This window comes from Pezoporus flaviventris, unplaced genomic scaffold (genome assembly GCF_033815535.1).
Source record: "Pezoporus flaviventris isolate CSIRO_AGI_PZ_B2104156 unplaced genomic scaffold, CSIRO_AGI_Pfla_v1 ptg000066l, whole genome shotgun sequence".
In the NCBI taxonomy this organism is placed as follows: domain Eukaryota; kingdom Metazoa; phylum Chordata; class Aves; order Psittaciformes; family Psittacidae; genus Pezoporus; species Pezoporus flaviventris.
The window spans coordinates 2,491,915-2,510,617 of record NW_026892614.1 but is presented as its reverse complement, the minus strand read 5'-3'; the positions used below and the strand labels follow the sequence as shown (position 1 = coordinate 2,510,617).

The 18,703-nt window shown below is 45.1% G+C and overlaps 1 protein-coding gene across 3 annotated transcripts in view; it reads right to left on the bottom strand.

Annotated features, from left to right (window-relative positions):
* Positions 1 to 18,703, bottom strand: part of MDGA1 (MAM domain containing glycosylphosphatidylinositol anchor 1) — a 152,706-nt gene that overhangs the window by 132,850 nt on the left and 1,153 nt on the right. The window lies entirely within an intron of this gene.

Here is an 18,703-nt window from a genome sequence, read left to right as displayed (position 1 = left end):
AGACTGTGCCAGGAATGTGCTAATTACAGCATGTTAATCAAAGAATTTTAAAGAGGAGGATAGGCCATAAAGTGTTTTTTTCCATAAACACCATGCAGCAAGGACCATCTCATTGGAAGAAACACAAAAAGATGTTTTACCAGAGAGCATCACTTACGTACTGGATCAAGTCCAGTGAGGAGCCATCAAAATGGTCAGGCAGGTGGAGCATGTGGTGCATGAAGAAAAGCAGAGACAAGTTGTGTTGGCTGTTTTGTTTGTTTTTTCCTCAAGCCTTAAAAAACAAACAGAGACAAGGGATATCTTTCCACTATTACTAACTGGGATGGCGGGGGAGAGGAAGATGGACACGGGATCAGACCCTCCTCAGAGGTGCATGGTGAAAGGAAGGGCAAAAGCCACCACATGCAACACAGGAAACCCCCATTGGTCATAAAGATGAAAACTATGTCATCATGAAGGTGGTCTAACTCCAGTAGAGGGGCCCAGAGAGCTTATGGACCTTCCTTCCTTGGAAGTTTAAGTGGGTGGGGTCCTTAACAGACTGCCTTAACTTCAAAGTTGGCTCTAATGTCAGACAAGCCCTGTTTTGAGCAGAGGGCTGGACCAGGTGACTTCCAGAGATCCCTTCCAAACCCAATTATTCCATGAAGTAATCAAGGCAAGAAAGTGCTAGATTGGTACCACCTAGCTGACAGGGTTTGATCTGTGCCCTTGCCCCCATCCCCCCCAGTGGGGAAGAGAGGCTATACCACCTTAAAAATACAGACTTCAACTTGGAGATGTAGAAGCAAGGTAAAATATTAAAACCACCAAGGAGGACTATCATGGACATGAGACATTAATAATGCAGTTTTATTTTGCTTATTTGTGGGTTTGTCTTTGCTGGGTGGGGTGGGTTTGTTTGTTTGCTTTGGTTTGTTTGGTTTCTAAGATTTGTTCCAGTATTGCAGATGTTGACAGAAATTAACAAGGAGTTTTATGGTTTAGGGCCTCTAAACCAGGTTGCAGCTCAGGCAGGAGGAATTTCTGTCAGTCTTTCCACTGGCATTCAGACTGAATCCTCAATTACAGTTACTTGGGTGCAAGTGTAAATCTGAACCTTGCTGTCACCCAAAAAAGAGTGAGAAGAATGGAAAGATGCCACAGATTAGATACAAGCTCAGTCCCAAGGAAACAGAACTGTAGGCTCTTTTTTCCTCTAAAAACAAATATGGATTTCCCTCTGCCAGTGTTGATTTTCACCATTATGAAGTTACTGTACTGTTTCCCTGTGAGGACCATAAAATCCAGGAAGAGTTTCTGGGAAGGTGGCCACAGAGCTCCCAAAACAATGCAAAATGTCACAGCTTTCCCCAGGCACGGATTCCAGGGGATTCTACTGGATTATCAGAGAGACAAAAACAGTTTTCCCCAAATGGATGGAAAACACCTTTGCTGTAGTGCCTACAACCATCCTACTCACCTAAGGCACCTCACTGCTGCTGTCTGTGGGAATGCATGCTCCTGGGGCAGAGCCACCAGACACTGGAGAGAATAAATAGACCAGCTATGAAAGGGGAAGAGTCACACTCCTGAGAGACTGGAAGGAAAAAAGAAAGGTCACTGTACAATTGAAGTACGCTTCGTGTAATTCTTTCTTTAGTAAAAAGGACTGCACTTACCTCTATTCGACCTAACCACCTGCAGATGCTGCAGAATAACATAAGTTTTAGACCTACTACTCACAAGTTACCTGAGAAACAACAAAAGACTGATCCAGCAGCAACGTACGTTATGAGCACACAAGTATCACGAGGAGACACCTTTATCTCTCTTCACCCTGGGAAGACAGTGTCTGGAGGCTGTTCTGTCCTGCAACATGGCTAAGTAAGTCGAGTTTTGGCTTTATTTCAGTACCAGCACTGGACTGATGGGTACCCTGGCCCATCTGACCCCCGATCAGAAAGGGCAGTGCTCCAGGAGACACACAAACTCCAGAAGCACTCAAGCACTGGCAGACTCCACTCCTGTGGGACCTCACCTGGAGTACTGCCAGTTCTTTAGGGTACTCTAGCTCTGGGACCCCCAACACAAGAAGGATGTGGACCTGTTGGAGAGAGTCCAGAGAAGGCCCACAAAGATGATCAGAGGTCTGGAGTAGCTCTCCTATGAAGACAGGCTGAGAGCTGGGCTTGTTCAGCCCAGAGAACAGAAAGTCTGGGGAGACCTTATAACAGTCTTCCAATACCTAATGAGGACCTACAAGAAATCTGGAGAGAGACTTTTCACAAGGGAGCATAGTGACAGAACAAGGGGTAATGTCTTTAAACTGAAAGAAGGTAGAGATTTAGATCACATATATGGATGAAATTCTTCACTATGAGGGTGTTGAGGTGCTGGCACAGATTGCTCAGAAAAGCTGTGGCTGCTCCATCCCTGACAGTGCTCAAGCCCAGGCTGGACAGGGCTTGAAGCAACCTGGTCTAGTGGAAGGTGTCCCTGCCCACGGCAGAAGGGTTAGAACTAGTCAATCTTCAAGGCCACTTTGAACTCAAACCATTCTACGATTCTATGAGACCTAGGGCCTGTACTGCTTCCTGGAGGGTGATGAGAAGATCAACAAGTAAATTGGGTCTCTGCCCAAGAAGGCGGCTATAAATAAAAAAAATGAAGGCAAAGACAGCAATAATTCCTGCGTTAGGAATGTCATGGACTGATATTTACATACGTGGCTGGCCTGAGGGGGTGATGCTGGCAAGATATCTCTGGGAAAGAAAGCAGAGTGAGGGAGCATTGGGAACCTGAAAAGCTACTTGACAGGAAAAACAGATCAGATGAAAGGAAGTTTGCTTTCTCACTGTTGCTCTAAAATGGAAGCAGTGATGACAGTTCACACCAGCAGAGTAAGTGCAGGAGCAGAGACTGTTAGCGTGGCTACGGAAGCAGTCCTGCCTCACACACGGGCCTTGAGAGACCTAGGAGCTGGCCCTTGAACCCAAACTCCCACGTCCTCAGTGACCACCAGGCTAGGTTCTCACCCAAGTGAGGTGATACGTTTAATGTCAAACCTGTATGAACGGCAAAATATTGACAGGAAAGGAGGGACACCGACAGCAGCAAAGTCCATCTGCTCCGGTTAACAGGGTAATCTGAACTCTTTATGCCTAGGTCTTTCTCACATATTTCTCCAACAGTAACAAACAATCTGGCTACATTTGACAGAAAGAGCCTAGACTCGCAGCGACTTTGGAGACTTGTACAGACCCACACAGCTTCACCCCATACAAGGTAGCTGGAAAATAAAATTCAAAGCAGCAAAAGCAGGACAAAGATTTACAGCACTGCTCAGACCCTTACATCTTCCACACAAAGACAGCCACCACAAACTAGCCATGAACCCAGGAGCTGGAGAAGGACAGAAAGCTGTCATGCAGGGCACTACTCCTCGGCTGTAAGGGAAGATTCCATTCCTCAGTCAGCTGCCCTCACCGGTCTGTTCCTAACTCATTAGAAGTCATCCATTCAGGTTACAATCAAGAGAGTTAAACTGAAAATATCAACCCTCCCAAAGAGTGACCAGTTACAAGCACAGCTGGTCAAGCCACACACACAAACACCATGAGGCAGACAGATGGCTCCAGCAAGAGAAAGGGACACAGGCAGAGCACTCCGCTGTGCCGAGCTCTTCAATCACCATTCCTTCAGCAGGTAACAAAGATTCTCTGTGCTTCTCCAGAAGCTTTCAAAAGCTTTGTGGAAGAGGGTCAGGAAAATACCCTTTGCCAGCACCATGCCTGCTACTTAATCTTATTCATACAAAAAGATCAAACCAAGGTTCCAGCTGCCTTTTGCTATAGCTCAGTATAAAGGTATCGTTAGCAGCATTTCAGTGCTGGTTGGTTTTCCCTTGCTGCTGCTTCAGCGGTAGGAACTGCCATTGTATTTGGATATTTGCATGCAGGGAAGCAGGGGAGAAGGGCTTTCTTCAGTCGCAGACCTCTATCAGGATTTTGTTGACATACTCATTTTATGTGCAAAAGCATATAGACTTCCTTTGCAAAGCCCTGTCTCACAGAGCCAGTATGTGTATTTAAACTAAGTGATAATGTATCCCTTTAATACAGCTTTTATTGTTCAAACAAATATTATTTTAAGCAAAGTGAATTCAGGAAGGATTCTGAAGTGAAACAACAGGAACTGAGGAAAGAGAGGATGCAGAGGGGAAGATGGTTGGGACAATGGAACAACGGCTCCCCACCATGACGCCCTTATCTGCAGAGCCAAGTGAGATGCTGAACACTAGCTCTGTTTATGTCCTTTCTTCTAGCTGTACTTTTTATGGCAGCCAGAAAAGTTGGGGAATAAATGTAAGTGACAAAGGTGAAAAGATTTTAACCAGTGTAACGCAATTAAGCACAAAAAGGGAAAATACCTCTTATCCCAGCACAACAATCCTGCAGGAAAGCACAGGATGAGGAGCAGGGAAAGAAACCCAAACAACTCTTGCCAGCTACCTCCACTTCACTTCAAGACAGCAAGTCACAAGAGCAACAAGCCTGCAGTCTCTAGGAAAGGATACTCAAGTAGGGTCACATACCAGAGAAAACAGTCTAAAACTTTTGGGGTAGGAAAAACTTTTCCACGTTAGTGTAGACTTATGTGGAAGCATAACTTGATGACACTTAGGCTAAAGCTCAAGTATAATAAGAGTTATCCCATTCTGGAATAATCACAAGCATAATCCGAATCCTCCAGAATGATGGGCTTTGAAACCAAAGTGCCCAGACCCTTTTCAAGCCAAAGAAACAAGGAATCCACCATCTCAAAGAGTGGATACAAAAATCCAGTAACTACGGAGCTTGGCCTCTCTGGCAGTGCATTACTCAGCTAACCCAAGTCTCAAGGCACTGCACTCTGGCTGTACAAAACAAGCATGCTTTATGAAGAGGGTTCACACTCAAGGATCTTCTGTACTTTGATGACAGATCTGCTGTCAGGTTCTCCAACAGCAGCTCACCAAAGGCAGCTCAGGGGCTGCCTGAGACAGTGGCAGCAGCTCAGTGACCACAGCAACCAGCCATCAATGAGAAGATGCTCATCAATGCATTGAAGTAGAAACTGCCACAAAACTAAAAATGTCTCAAGTCAAAATTTAATGGAGCTGGGTGGGGGGTGAGATTCAGATGACCGTGAATCCCTGTGAACTGCCAAGACAGGACACAACAGGAAAACCGAGATTGCCTGTCTATGCCCTCCCTTTTCACATCCAGATGCAAACACCTCCTGAAATTGCCAGCTTCACCTTCAGATCATCTGTTTGAGGCAGATAAATGGCACCACCTTTTATCTGAAGAAGCAGAAGACCAGGAGAAACTGGCCTTTTTCTCAAGTTTTAAGGCTTTAAAAAAAAAACAAAAAAACCAACCAACCAACCCACAACAAACACAACCAAACAGACTTGGCTTACATTGAAGCCTTTAAAAAAAAAGTCATAAAGGAAGACTGACAGCAACAAGATCCAAGCCATTATGAACAGCATTTCAGGCCAGCATTTTTACCAGAGCAACAGCTCAACTGGATTTAACTCCCTTGCCTTAGAATTAAAATGCTATCTACATGAGTAGCACATCAAAGCCAAAAATTGTAGCCAGGAAAGTGAATCCTCTAAGATTTTCCCCACAACCTGCTTATAACATCTTTTTTCCTGGAGGATCTGGAAGAGCACAACCGTTCCTCCTGGCCAGAGAGTAGCAGAGGCTGGAGTCAGAGTCTGGCCAGCAGCTTTTACTGGGGTATCACAGGTATAACAGCTGCCTGCTCACAGCACTGTAGCTGCATTGCTTCCTTCTGGGCTGGCAAGCAAAGAGTCATCTTGTCTCAGCAAGGCAAACAGGTGTGACAAGGCACATGCAAGGAATAAGAATTTATATCAACAAAAATCCAATCAGTCCAATGTGCCTCAAAAACTAATTACAGTGAATAACTGGATCAGACAAAAAGGGAGAAATAATATACAGGAAAATGCAGAAGAGTTACTTTGGCAAATGAACCCCTTAATTATGAGCTATCACCCTTTTTACATCATCCCCGGGTGCGGGCTCCAGCCTTGGTATTACCTACAGCTGTTTCCCCACAGACAACAGCAATGCTCACAGAGCATCCAGGACCTTAAAAAGAGTGTATAGGAGTACATATGCAAATCCTCCAGTTTCTTCCAACAGGGGTGCTAAGACTATCCCCCTTTTACGTGACCCTGGAATTACAGCTATCACCCTTGGAGATGTGCAATCCTGTTCAGGCAAGGCTTCTGCCTGGTGTGGGTGGCTGTTCTCACTTGCTCTTCCAATCCCTCATTTTCAACAGCAACAATGTCATGGGTATTATCATGAGGCCAATGAAAGAGATACATATTCTCACTCCTAGAATTTACACACCATCAACAGCATCCATTTCTTTTCTTTTTCTTTTTTTAAATCTAGCAATAGCTAGACACATTTCTTCCTCATTTCCCTGTCTACCTCGCCAAGCATATCACAGATCCTAGTACTTTTTAGCACCTTTCCTTGCTTCCTCCTTCTGCAAAGCTTTTATTTAGGCATTACAAGCAAAAAGCTCATGTAGTGTTTTCCTCCCCCCACCCTCCTCACTTACTACTTCCTCTAGACTTGCTTTGAGACAATAAAATGCAATTCTTAAATTAAAATCCTTTATTACAAATTAGCTCTGCTGGAGCTTTCCTGCACACTGCTCTGTGCAAGAAAAGAAAGTCTGCAATGCTGTGAATACAGGGTTTGCCCCTCATTTTTCTGTATTGCTCTTTTAAGTGTCTGTACAAAATGCCCTGCTGACCTATCTGAATCTGAGTGATAAGCAGCTGATCTGCTGTGTTTTACTCATGTCTCTTATCTAAAACCATCTCCTTAAGCAAGCCATATGCTGCAAGCATACTTCGAAATGTCTCCATAATAATCTGAGAAGCAGAACTGTTTGTCAAATAGCACACACACTACTGCTGGCCACTTGGAATAACCATCAGCCACAAGTAGGTACATATGCTCATTGTGATCTGCAAAAATCAGCATGGCATCTCTGCCAAAGCTTAGCAAATGCCAAAGTGGCTGTTTCTAGTTTCGATAACTACCATTCACTTTGGCTAATTCCTTCTTTTACATGGAGTTTTAAGCATGACTGCCAGGCACGAATATGTAACAAACTGCTCCTTTCAATTTGTTGTGGTGATATTCATGCCTTTCACCCAACATCCCAAAAATGAAAGATTTATGGCATTAATCATGCACATCATAGTGAACAGTCACTCTCTACTGTCGATTGCATTTTTCTGCTGGAATAAAGATGAAAGTCCTGAGCTGCTTAGTATTTGACCAGCCAGAAACCAAACTATTATTGTGCTATTTTAACCAAAGCTGGAACTTAAGTTTCTATGGATAATGCCTTCAGATGCAGCAAACACAGTTCAGGAGCTTGACTATCCCATTTTGAAAAACAATCTAAAAACTTAATCACAGCTACATGCAGGGCTTGTCTACACAAGGAGTTATTCAGGAAGAGCCTTTCAAAATTCAAAATTAAAGATTCATTCTAGATGTGTTGTCTAGAGGCAACCTTTCACCACAGTAAGCTGCATTAAGCCAGCTTGCATTCCTGCATTGCAAGTTATGCTTGCCTGAAGGATGCCACAGAGCAAGAGCAACCCCAGCATGCTGGAGCGACATCAATTTGATGGATGGACCACTCGGTGGATAAAGAACTGGCTGGATGGACGCACACAGAGTTGTGGTCAATGGCTCAATGTCCAGCTGGAGACCAGTTACGAGTGGAGTCCCTCAGGGATCGGTGTTGGGACCGGTCTTGTTCAACATCTTTGTTGGTGACATGGACAGTGGGATTGAGTGCACCCTCAGCAAGTTTGCCGATGACACCAAGCTGTGTGGTTCGGTTGATACCCTGGAGGGAAGGAATGCCATCCAGAGGGACCTTGACACGCTTGTGAAGTGGGCTGATGCCAGCCTCATAGAGTTTAACTATGAAAAGTGCAAGGTCCTACAGCTGGGTCAGAGCAATCCCAAGCACAGCTACAGGTTGGGCAGAGAAGAGATTCAGAGCAGCCCTGTGCAGAAGGACTTGGGGGTGTTGGTCGATGAGAAAATGAACATGAGCCGGGTTCAGTGTGTGCTTCCAGCCCAGAAAGCCAACCGTGTCCTGGGCTGCATCAAAAGGAGCATGACCAGCAGGTCGAAGGAGGTGATCCTGCCCCTGCTCTCGTGAGACCTCACCTGGAGTATTGTGTGCAGTTCTGGTGTCCTCAACATAAAAAGGACATGGAACCGTTGGAGCAAGCCCAGAGGAGGGCCATGAGGATGATCAGGGAACTGGAGCACCTCCCGTATGAAGACAGGCTGAGAAAGTTGGGGCTGTTCAGCCTGGAGAAGAGAAGGCTGCATGGAGACCTCATAGAAGCCTTCCAGTATCTGAAGGGGGCCTATAGGGATGCTGGGGAGGGACTCTTCATTAGAGACTGTAGTGATAGGACAAGGGGTAATGGGTTAAAACTTAAACAGGGGAAGTTTAGATTGGTTATAAGGAGGAAATTCTTTCCTGTTAGGGTGGTGAGGCATTGAAATAGGTTTCCCAGGGAGGTTGTGAATGCTCCATCATTCGACCAGGTTGGAGGAAGCCTTGGGTGATATGGTTTAGTGTGAGGTGTCCCTGCCCATGGCAGGGGGGTTGGAACTTGATGATCTTAAGGTCCTTTCCAATCCTAACTATTCTATGATTCTATATGTCTTGCTACAGTTCACAACTACTGGCTTGCAGTAGCTAAGTCACTGCAGATCTCAGACTTCAAAACTGCACCCCACAATAAGCCACCTGCTGGATGTATAGATTCACTACCCAGTTGCCCAGCCAGGGTCGAGTATATTTGTTTGTGTTGCAATCCAAAAGCAAGAGTGAACATGGTGTAGGTGCCCCACAACTTCTCAGGGAGTTGAGGGCAGGATATTGCTGCCAGGTGACCCTGGGTGCAGGGGGATGAGCACACACAGCTCTCTTGGGATGTTACATAAATTGGTGGGAGCACAGGTCAGGCTGAGCTCCATGCCATTACAGCTGTGCTGCAATCAGAACAGCTAAATTTAAAGCTAGCTCAATAGGGCGCCCACAAGTTACAGTTCTACTTTTGCGTAGGCATAGTGCACATGCTCCTTAGTCAATTTATTTGCAAAAATGTTCCCCTAATCCCACTGTCTGATAGCATTGGAAAGCTCCTGTATTGGTATCCAGTTTCCAAGTATGCCTTATTTGTAGCAGTACTAGGAATAGCAAGGTGCCATCATTCACTATACCTTAAAATAGGAATCTTCCCAACCTGCAGCTAACGGCACTGCCCAGTTCCAAGATCACTTCCAGAGATAAGGTGGTCATCTTAGTCAGCAATTATTTTGATGTCTGATCAAGATAATCCCCTTCTCAAACACATATTTGTGAATCTTAAATGCTCTAAATACAAAAGAAATCTCTCTCTTTCAAAAATAATTTAAAAAAATAATCACTGACATCAATTCCTTTCAGCCTTCATTAGCATTTGGGAAACAAACACTAGAGATTTCTTCCTATCTTCAGACTTGTAAGAAAAACAGGAATAAAGTATGTGCTAAACCATAGCACATACTTAAAATAACAAAACGTGTTGGAATATTCAGAGTTTTCTTTGCTTCTTCAAAAGCTGTGTTCTGATCTGATATCCAGCCTTATTTTAGAGCCATAGCTCCACCCTTGTGATCACAACTTCCTCTGTCCCAGACCCTTTCCCTCATCATGTACCTATGATATGGTTCCCTGCTTCCCCCCTGCCCCATCACAAATCCCTGCTCCTTCATGGCAAGCAGAGTTTTTGTTCTTTCCTTGGGTACCAGCAATAGTCATTTCCATTCATGACAACAGCTTTTCATAGTAGGAAATACTGCTTCTTTGATCAAATGCAAAATAATTTAAACTGTTGCAGAATGAGTCAACCGATTCAGGAACTAACCTGGTCCAGCACCTCCCTCAGAGCAGCTTTTCAAGGCACCTGCAGATTCATGCAGAAAATCTACTGTACGTACCCATGATTGAAAGATTTCTCTTTCTCTCCCAGTGCTGTACAGTAAGGTCCAACTTCTAGAAGACCTCCATTTATTTTATGCTCCAAAATAAATCCTAACCTGTGAGCAAAGATCAGCTAAATTAATAGTGAAAGACAAAATATGGTTTTGTTTTCTTATAAAAAAAGCTTGCTTCTGAGATAACTGTATCAGAGCCTCTTTTCAGTGGCTTATTGCTTCTCACTGAGGACGTATTTACCTTGGATCTGTCAGCAACAGGGATTGCACTTCACACCAACTGCACTTTACCAGAGAGAAAAGGATGGTTAAAACTTTGCTGATGTTCGATTCTCCATTCTGCCACAGGCAAATCACTTAATCTCCATCTCATTTCCCCACATGCAGAGTGGAATAACTGTAGGCAACAGAGGCATTGTAAAGGTGGAAGTCCATAGATACTGCCGTGATGGGAATCACATAAACCCACAAGAAATCCTACTTATGCACTCCGAGAGGGATTTTCAGGGTCTTACCAACTGCAGTGGAAATGCCCCAGACCAGTTTTCTTAACACCACAACTGGATTCACTTGACTGGCGGGACAGTGCAGTCTCCCATACCCAAACTGGCTCTTGCTGCTCAGGTTACTTTTATGAGCCTTCATTCCTCACATTTCCAGTATTCTGCGGGATGCTTTAAATCAGAATAACCTGACTATTAAGCTTAGCAAGAGGCAGTCACTCTTCACTCTACAAATGCTTTTTTCCACTGTGCAAGGCACAAAACAGGCACCAGAAACAGCATTTGCAAGCAAAAGCCATTTTGCCACATTTCTCAAACATCTGTCTGAATCATATCTTTTCCTTTTTATTTCATCACAAAGGCACACAAGAAATGCACAAGATTCCCATCCACATTTCTTTTAAAACAATTTAAGCCAGTTAGTGAAGGACCATTTCTTTCTGAAACAGAAGCAGCAATGACAAGCAGCTCCTCTTGTATAAATGTTCACCTGCAGATATCCTAAATCCTTTCTCACAGCTTGACTTTAGCTTTCAATGTTATGTCAATTCTTCTTTAGGCAACATTTGCTAGTTTATCTTTAGAAACTGCTGTTCTTACTGCACCTTGGTCAATTGCTATCCTCACCCTGCCATCATTTCCATTTACACAAATACAGCAAAAGTATCTGCGTGCCATTCATACTACACTACCACTCACACAGGAGAGAAACCACAAGCCAGCACACCACAGCCAGATTTTTTAGTTACATCAGTGATATCTCCCCTGTGAAATCTAAAGCAAAGGAATAAGAGCCAATATCACGTCCACTAGTGATTTGCACTGTGAGTAAAAGCAACAATAAGAAAACAAGAGGTTGGCCAGATCGATAAAAGCTGCTTGAGATCCTTGCTCACCACCTTGCTGCACACTCACTCTGGAGGTCTGCAGCCTAGTACAGAGCTGTGACTTGCTCACAGAGCAGCCCTGGTGACTCCAACTCCTGGGGCCACTCCAGCATCACAGCTGTCCCCAGTAGTCCTGCCTAATTTGCAACCACTGAAATACACAACTATATCTACACTGCTGCTCATTACTAGCATGATACTAAGAACATAGAGTGCTTTACAGAAGTGTACGAAGGGAGCATCCTTCTCACAGGAGTTAAACAGTAGACATGAAGATTTTGGGAATACAGTCACATACTAGTGTAAGCATATTGTCTAGTCTGTAAGAGAAAGTAAAAAATGTAAAGAGCTAATGATTTATAATCAGCTGTCTCTCTCTAGTTCCCTAGTTAACTTCAGGCATCTCCCTTTGCCAGCCATGGACAAGAATACGTGGGCATTAAAACTAAAGATATTAGTAGTCAGCAGCTGACCTGGGATACAGCACAGCCAATATGCTGGTGCAAAGAGCAGCCACAGTGCTCAGAAGACAACGCTGCACTAACCTGGGGCCTTTAAGTCATGGTTTCCTAGAGCCAAAGCACCAGCATCAATCAAATACCTCTGTTGTGGCACACTCAGCTCTGCTGCCTCACAGAGCCAGGAATATCTACCACAGTGCTAATGCCCTCACCTGAATACTCTAGAGACCCTGATAGCCAGCCACCTTGCCATCTTCTTTTCTCCTCTTGCGAGAGACAAAGCCATGAGCGAGGGTCACTCTTCCCTCGTATCTGCTCAGATTCTTGTAACACCTTTAAACCCACTTTTTCTTTTTGAGAACCAAAACCAACCAAACAAGAATATCCAAACAAAAGAATCCCAAACCAACCACCACACGGGTATGTGAAGAAAAATGGAAATGGAGACTACAGGTGAAAGCTAATTGAGGATTGAAGAGACCTGTGCTCACCTTATTGTATGCTCTTTTATGCGAAACAGACAAAAAACGGCTTCTAGAAGGAAAGGAAAGCACTGTCCCAACTCTACAAGAGTATTACAAAGGGGAGAAAGGAAAACCAAAAGGATAAATAACTAAAAAAGTAAAAAGATCCTGAACTGCTTGGGTACACCATGACAGAGCTATGGACCATAAAACAAGCCAGTGGGAGATGCAGAGCAAAAGCATGCAAGCAGCTAGTACTGAAAACCTGGCAGAAGCAGCAGCTCATTCCCGGGCGCTCACTCCCGCAAACTTCACCCCCGCTCCCACTCTCGGGAAGGCGCCGGAAGCACGGACACGCGGGGTTCCCGAAGCCCACCGAGGGGGCACCGGACAAGAGGCGCTGCCCACGGAGGACGCTCGGCGCTGACCAGACCTCCGCCCCGGTTCCCCCGGCGGACACCCTCCCCCCGGGGACAGGTCGCTCCCCCACCCGCCGCCGGGTCGGTGCAACTCCTCCCTCTGCCGGGCAGCGGCGGAGCAGCGCGGCACGACCCGGCCCGGCCCGGCCCCTCCGCCCAGATGTGCCCCGCGCAGCCACAGCTGGAGGGGAGCCCGTAGGCAGGACGGCGGAGGACGGGCGGCTTCGCTGGCCTTTCCCTTGGGCGGGAGGGAAGGCACGAGTCGCCTGCAGCTGGCGCGCTGTGCCATCAAGGGAAGAAGCTGGGAGACAAGCCTGCCTTCCCGGCACAGGACGTGGAAAATCTCAGCCTCGCAGCAAGCCCCGTCACTGCTAACCTGTTGGCAACAGCCCTCCTCTGACTTAACTTTTGTTAAGCCAAGTTGATGCTCGGAAGCCCTCTTGTCCTGGCTCCAACTCTCAAGTTCTTTTCTCTCTCTTTAAAGCTGTTTGTTTATTGTCGGCTCCATGGGTTATCGCACATTTAATTCCTTCTTTTAAACACTAAGCCGGTGCTTGGCTATAAACCCCAAACCCCTTCAACCTCTTTTCCCTAACTAAGGAACAGAGTAAAGCATTTTTCTTTCCAAAGCAAGTACTTTGGATCCTAACATGGGCACAGAGACCTGAAACACACGCATTCCCCTCTCCTACCTCTCTGCAGCACATCACTCTCCGGTGGATGCTGGAGGTCCTGCCAGATCTGCAATCTGCTGTGCAGAATCCATGCCGTATCCCTCTGATTCCCCCACAAGCTGTGGGGACACTGAAATTCAGAAGGGGAAAATGTGCCAATCTGTGCAACACCAACGGACAATGATTGGCAAAAGGTGGCTAGGACATGGATACTTGATATGTTTACCTTGACTGCTTGAGAGCAGAAATGATCTCAAAGTCTTAATAGTCTGAGCCTACGTAAGACCTGGGTTCGTAGCCTGAAGAAATCCACATTGTATTACCAGATGTGCGTACCCACAGCACCTCTAAGAACAAACCAACAGTCCCTGCTGTCTGTTGCTTGGAAGGTTCATCTCCACAGCAAAATGCAGCCCCCTCTGAGGACACACTGCAGCAACACCCCTGCCCAAACAATACTAACATCTCGCAATACCTCATGAGAACTTCATCAGAGAACCGTCTCTCCCGAGAACCAGTTGACCACGGGACTTGGGTTATGCTGACTAAAGACAACTATTGCAGGTGAGGTTCAGGACATTTCCATAAACAAAGAAACACCCTCCAACTGAAGCAGTCTCAAAAAAGAAGGCTCAGGGCAACACCTCGTCACCATGTTCTGGTATTTAACAGGTGGCTACAAAATAAATGGAGACTCGATTTTTACAGTGACATGGAAAAGACAAGGGGTAACAGGCACAGGTATTCCTGGTGAGATTACGACTGGACAAAAGAGGAAACTTTTTCACAGCAACAACAATCAGCCACTGGAATAATCTCCCCAGGGAAGTGGTGGATTCCCCAACACCAGGCACTTTTAAGAGTTGGCTGAAAAAGGTGCTGGGACATCTACTTTAGGTCATGCTTTGCTTAGACAGGCTTGACCAGATGATGCTTGAGGTCCCTGTTCCAATCTGATATAGCATGATTCAGCTTTTCATCTCTCCCTATATTGCTTTTGCCAGCACACTGGCATTGGGCAAACACAATTTTTCCCCAAGCCCCAAGTCTGCCCTCCTCATAATAAGCCATAGCCACGCAGGCAAGACTCTTAGCCATAGACTGTGCTTAATGAACCAAGAGAGAGCATGGTGTGTGCGGAGGGAGGGACTGGAAGCCTGCAATTGCACTATTCAAGCAAGCAGAATAGCAGCAACTCCAATAAAAACACAGGCAAAACAGTGGGGCTTCTGGTTGATGTGAAGTGTCACAAGATCTCCGAGTTACCAGCATGGAAGTCACTTTGTCTTGTTACTTGAAAATAAGAACAGCAGCATAGCATCGCTTACTGCCACTGCTGAATTGCTGTCTGACTACTGAACCTCCAAGGCGATCTCAGCTGCATCTTCCACTTATTGGGAGCAACTTGCTATATCTCCCTTCCTTCTCTCAAACTCATCTGAAGTACATATATATATTTCAAAAAAAAGTTCACGCCTGACACGGTGATAATTTTAAAAGCTATGCTGCTCATGTCAAATTATTCAACATCTGTCTTCATGTTCCCACAAAAATTAGCATAGGATGGTGGTTTCTGATGACACCTATAGTGAAATATTTTGACTTCTACCAACAAGTTGCAAACAACCTGTCAAGAGGATAATGTCAGTTTTCTAGAACTGCATATTAAAGCCAATTGAGGGCTTATCTGGTGTGTGAAGCTACTGACCTGACCTAAAAACAGAGGCTTGAGTGTCACGGGAGGGTGAATCTGATACACTACAGTTGGAGAACAGCGAAGCATTCTGAAGCACAGGACTGCACAGATTAATGCCTTGACCTTAAAGAACTGCTGAAGGGCTATTCAAATCTTGAACTGACCCAACCTTTTGGTGAGACTTTCTCTAGCCCTCCAGTTAACAAAACTCATTCCTGTAACCAAAAGGCTGCAGCCTAAGCTACCACAGATTTAAGGGCTGGACAACAAGAGGAAATGGCTGCGCACAAAGGATATACACACACACACACGCATGTGTATATATATAGTTTGGAAGACCACTGTGCTTATGCATCACATTTTTCAAATGGAATCAGCCAAGAAGTGGCTCACAGGAACCGGCTCCACCACGAGCTTAGCCAGCAATCTGCTCACCCATTTCTGAAGGCACAGGTGGTACACTGGGATAACACAAGAGAGCTGAAGAGCTCCGTGTCTGGACTCCTGCTCCAACTGGCAAAACAGCTAGAGGCAGCAGCAGGGGGGAGGGACTGATCCAGGTCACCAGCTCAAGGTTAACTGAGTGTGTCTGTGCCCCCAGAAACAGGCAGCAAGACAGGCATGCACATAGGTTGCAAGAGGAGGGTGCGAGGCATCCTGCATTGAAAACTCTAGGAAAAGAGGTTTACTTTCCAGGTAAAAGGAGCAGGAAACAAATCGTGTCACACGTACACGAAGTGAGAAAGTGCAGATGTTTACGGCCTAAACCCAGGTTATGTTTTACCATGACACTCCTCCATCGCAGAGGCAAGAAAACATTCTTTCACTAGATCTTTTGGCTGCCTGTAACGGCACTTCAGGGGTGATTCAGTGTGATGGTGTCTCTTTAAAGAGAGAGCTTTACTAGGTCATTTATTCCCCACCTCAGAAGCTAGGGCAAGATTACTCTGTAATTGTGAGAGCTTCCCCCCCACCAGTTCCCAGCGCCTGAAGCAATGCAGCCCATCCAGCCCCTCTGATCACCGTGCCAGGCAGCTTTCCCTGCTGCCCCGCCTAAACCTCCTTTATTCCATCACCTTGCTGTAGCCCCTCATCACACATTGTGATGACCATTCCCAAAATGCCTTTTTCCACAAGTGAATTATGAGAGGCACGGACAAAACATCCCAGGCTTATTTAGCGTGAAAGGCCACTGCTGAGCAGCTGGACTGTGCTAGCTGCAAGACAACCCAGAAATGTTAATTATAATCTGCAGATGGAGTAAGCAAAGCAACAGCTCTGTGACAGAGCTATGCATACCCTGAAATCTGCAAGGCCGACTAGACATACTCTTCCCTTTGGACACCACCCTTCCACCCTCCCCTTTCAGTCTAATTTATAGTTGTTATAGTCTTCAACTCCAATGCTGAAAGGGCAAGTCCCCTTTCTCCTTACCTCTTCCTCCCTCCCCCCAAATTCTGACATTTCCTAAAGATCTGTTCCAGCTTGCTCCTCATCCTGACCAGCAGCATTAATACACCAGGACTTGAAGGCACACAGAGTTTGGAAAACAGTGTACCACAAAAGGCCAATAAAAACTGCTTCTTGGCAGTCTCCTGAACTGCCTTCCCTATCAGGCCAGCCTTGTCTTGCTGCAATCAACAAGGCTGAAAGGATGGTATCAGCTATGAGAAGAGGGTTTCAGACTGAGTAATGTGTAATGACTCTTCAGTCATTACAACAAATGCCTATTTATCTAACAAGCCTCTCCAGGTAGTAGGCAAAAAGCACCTTGACTCCTAATTAAATTGCACCTCCATTGCAAATACTCCTTTCCCAGAAACCCCCTTACACACATTTTATTTATACCATTCATCTCAATAAACCTCTCCAACAATTCCACTGTCCTAGACAGAGGTCTTTTGTGCGCATCTATGTGGGTGTATTATTTAAAGGGTACATCAAATGGATAGTTTATCTTTTTTAATCTGATTTAATCTCATCAGATTTACTAAAGTAAAATATATTTATAGACCCATATAGATGCCTCTCTCCATCTCCATAAATAAATATTCAAAAGCAGAAGAACAGATCTGAAACATGATACTCAAGTTCCCATCATTTCTACGTTAAGTGCCACATGATACCAGCATTCACAACACTGAACACTTCAGTAAAGCTTAAAGCTGTGGTGAGAGACTAACATTTAGGACAAATCAAAGTGGAGGGGGGTAGAAGGTTCTAATCCTGCTTTATTTATCCTTGCAAATAAAACAGTATCAATCTGGCTCTGCTTGAGCCATCAATAACAGCAATCTTGCATCAAAGCAAAGAGCACTGGCTGCACAAGGCATGAAATTAGTGCAGAGCAGTGGACTGAAGGCAGGGTTGGGGAAGACAATATGAAAACTATTAGTCACCATAGAAGTTGCAGTGTGCTGATTCCACAAGACACTGCTCTGGGCTGCACTCAGCCACAGTTGCTTGTTAAGGCTTCTGATGGTCTCGATAGTTTGAATAGGTAAGGGAGGGGAGAGAGGAGGAAAGAAGGGACTAGGTTTCTCCTTTGTGTAGTTAAATAGGAGAATAGATAGAAATAGTGTACCATTTTGGCTTAAAAGGATGCTTTCCTTAGTGCATGTCTGTATCTTTTGTATACAGCTGCTCCAATCTCTTTCTGAGAGAAAAAGACAAAAACATTAGTAAATTATTCTGAAGATCTAATTTAGCAGCAGCTCTATCGAATGTAAGTTCACTGAAGTGGATGAAAAAACACAACAGGCAACCTTCTAAAGCACATTTAAGCAAAACCAAGTTTAAGCTTTGTTCCCCTGGCTGCTGTGCTGAGTGGAGAGACCATTGTGCAGCAAGTGACAGCTACTCACCAGCGAGTACACTAAAACACAATAACAGAAGTTCAGCTAGAAGCAGATTACCTGTTTTAAAGGACTGAATAACCTGCCCTGACCAGGCTTCTTTACCACAAACTCATTCTACTTCTCATCTTTCCAGCCTTCAGAGGGTCCTAAAATTTTCCTCTGGACATGCAGACTGAGAGAAAATCCATATAGTGGGAGGAAGAAACAATAAAACAAGAAGCCAAACACCCTCTATTTAAAATGGTTATTTTACAAAACGGACCCAAAATCAAACTAACATCCCAGTCCTCAAGGAGAAAGGAGGAATTGTTTCCATTAAAGAAATACATCATTAAAAAGTGACCTACAAAGACTTACCCATAGTGAGACTGGACTGATCTCTGCCAGAGCTCACACAAGAGACTGGCTGCGTGCTGTTAGAAAAGGGGGAGCGGGGGGGATGGATTCTCTCACTGGGGTCTCTCTTTAAAGCTCAGAGAGCTTGGCTCGTTAGAGGCAGAGGCATGCCTTCCAGAAGGACTTTACAGCAACGCACAACTGAGTTGTAAGCCAAGATAAAGCCGGCTTGTTATAAGAGGCAAGTCTTGTGGGTTGCTTTTATTTATTTTTTCCCAGTATATTGGAAATGCAGATCTTGT